We start from the raw sequence: 2,516 nt of genomic DNA, 5'->3' as shown, positions 1-2,516 counted from the left end.
TCCAAGGTGAGGAACACCTTTTCCAGGTCTCTCAGGACTTGGTGCTGGGAGACCTGTAGATCATCAGATTATCTAGATAAGGAATGAGTGAAATTCCCTGAAGGTGTAAAAAGGCTACTACATCAGCCAAGACCTTGGTAAATATTCTCGGACTGGCCACTAGTTTGAGAGGGAGAGCTCGAAACTGCCAGTAACTGACTCCCTGCTCCATGAAGATAGCAAAGCTCAAGAAGGCTTGGTACTCTGGCGCGATGGGAAAAGTGGAAGTAGGTGTCCCTGAGATCCATAGTGGCCATAAAGACTCCTTTGAGCAGATGCTTCCATACACTGTACATGCTTTACATTCAAAACTTCTTGTACCATAGGAAACCATTCAACCTTCTCAGGTATATGATCAAGCAGAATTTCCCTGAAGGCTTCGGGACAACGAGCACATGGGAATAAAATCCCTGAAACAGTTGGTCCGCTGGGACCAGGATGATTACCTCCTTTTCCACTAAATCCCTTCCAAGAGACCCTCTGCCTTTGTCCCAGCTCTGGGGAGATAAGTCAGCACAAAAGGTATGAGGAGGGAGAGAGGATAATTCCAACTGGTACCCCTCCCTTATCACCTGCAGGATGGGCTCTCCGTAATCTTCCCCCACTGTTGAAGGAATCTGGACAGCCTTCCTCCCACCCTGAAGTCTGTCATTTGGGGTGCTTACTGGTGGGTTTGGAGACAGTAAAAAGGAAACTCCGTTTTTGTCTCCCTTCATTGGACCATTTTTTAGGGGAGTCTTTCCTAAACCTTTGTTGGCCAGAATTAAGGGGGGGGCACGATAAAACTTCTTCCCCTTATGCTTTTTGGCCTTGGTAGGGAACTTCTTCCCATTTTCAGCGAACCTAGATAACTCCTGGTCCAGCCCTGGGTTAAATAAAAAGGAACCCTCAAAGGGTAAACCACAGAGATGGGCTCTTGATGTTTGATCACCCTCTTAGGTTTTAACCCACACTGCCCTCCAGGCTGAGTTAAGGAGAGCTGCGGTCTTAGCCGATGTTCTGACCATCTCCACCCCATCATCCACCAAGTAGGCCACTGCCTTACCAACCACCTCCAGGGAATCCAAGACCTCCTCTGACTGGGTTTCCCCTTTTTTCTTTGTACCCCGTGAGACATGGTCAATTACTCTGTGCATCCAAGCATCAGCATTTCTAGCTGGGGCCAAAGTAGCAGCATTGGCATCCCCTGCTCTAAGCAATGTCTCCAACCTTTGGTCCAACTGGTCTCTGATGTTACCTGAGTCCTCAAAGGACAAGTCAGATTTCTTAGATACTTGCAAATAACGCTGCGTCCAATTTGGGGGTTTTCATTCATTTCTCTTCTTCCCCAAAGGGGTACCACCTCTTCCAGATCTTCAATTTTAGGACCTCTCTCTCAGGCTCCTTCCATTCTCTTAAGACAATATCTTTGAGAAACTGGTGTATAGGTAGCACCCTAGCTTGAGGCCTCATCAACCCTCTATACATCTTGTCTTGAGCTGAGACCCGCATTGGTGGTTCTGGAATGTCCTCCGAGGCATAGATAGCCCTTAGGAGCCCTTCCATGTCTTCCACAGCAAAAAGGTGTCTACCAGGTCTAGATTCCTCCCTCGCCAGACTAGCACCTTCTAAATCTTCCCCTTCTTCCAAGCCAGAAACCTCTGCCTCCTCTAAGTCTTCTTCCACTGTGACCTGAGAGGATGAGGGACCTAAACTCCCCATTCCAAGCTCCCTCCTGGGAAGATGATCCTTCCCTAGAGGATCGGGCATCCACCTCCCTAGCTATCAGGGCTGTCTTGAAGGATTGTAAGGTGGTTAATATTTCCGTCTGCACCAACAAAAAATCCTTCATAACCGAGGTTTCTTTCCCTGACAACTTGTGGATACACATGACAAAAGGGTCTGGAGTGGTCTTGCGGGACCTTACCACACCATTTGGAGAGGGGGGGGGCATTAGGTGTCTTGTGGGCGCTCTCTTGGGAAGATCTAGATGGCTCTAAGGAGAGATAAACAGGGGCCCGGGTTAGAATATTAATTTCCCCCCTAAGAACATCTATAGGGGAGTGGGTAAGGTCTCTATCCTCCCTCCTCTTCCCTATAAGCCTAGTCAGACTCACCACCCCTGGTCTTTTCACTGGCTGCAGCCACTGCTTTGCCTTCCATATTGCAGGGCCCTTCAGGACTGTGCTGCCTTCACCAGGCTCCTGGATCCCCACTCCCAGGGGTATCTCCTGGAGGCTCCTCACCAGCCTCATAAGAAGAAATTGCCAACCGGTGCCGCCATCTTTAACCTGGGAGTCCTGCTCCCGCTGGAAGTCATATTGAGAGTGAGGCTTGGACCTCAGCCCTTCCTTCCAGTCCTGGGCTCTCACTACAGAAACCAGTGACAAACGTCACCACGGCCGCCTTGCTCACCCTACAGGGGTGCGCCACACTATCTAGCTGGTCAGCCTCAGTATACCCGCGAGAAGCATCTCGTGGCCCAGTCTTCACCAGAT

General features: G+C 49.8%; 1 pseudogene; it reads right to left on the bottom strand.

Annotated features, from left to right (window-relative positions):
- Positions 1-344: 344 nt before the first annotated feature.
- On the bottom strand, positions 345-2,273 carry LOC149472873 (uncharacterized; annotated as a pseudogene).
- Between the last annotated feature and the right edge of the window lie 243 nt (positions 2,274-2,516).

This window comes from Staurois parvus, unplaced genomic scaffold (assembly GCF_062004578.1).
Source record: "Staurois parvus isolate SC_StPar_1 unplaced genomic scaffold, SC_StPar_1.0 ptg000019l, whole genome shotgun sequence".
NCBI classification, from domain to species: Eukaryota; Metazoa; Chordata; class Amphibia; order Anura; family Ranidae; genus Staurois; species Staurois parvus.
The sequence above is the reverse complement of the archived record's forward strand: the minus strand, read 5'-3'. Positions and strand labels throughout refer to the sequence as shown.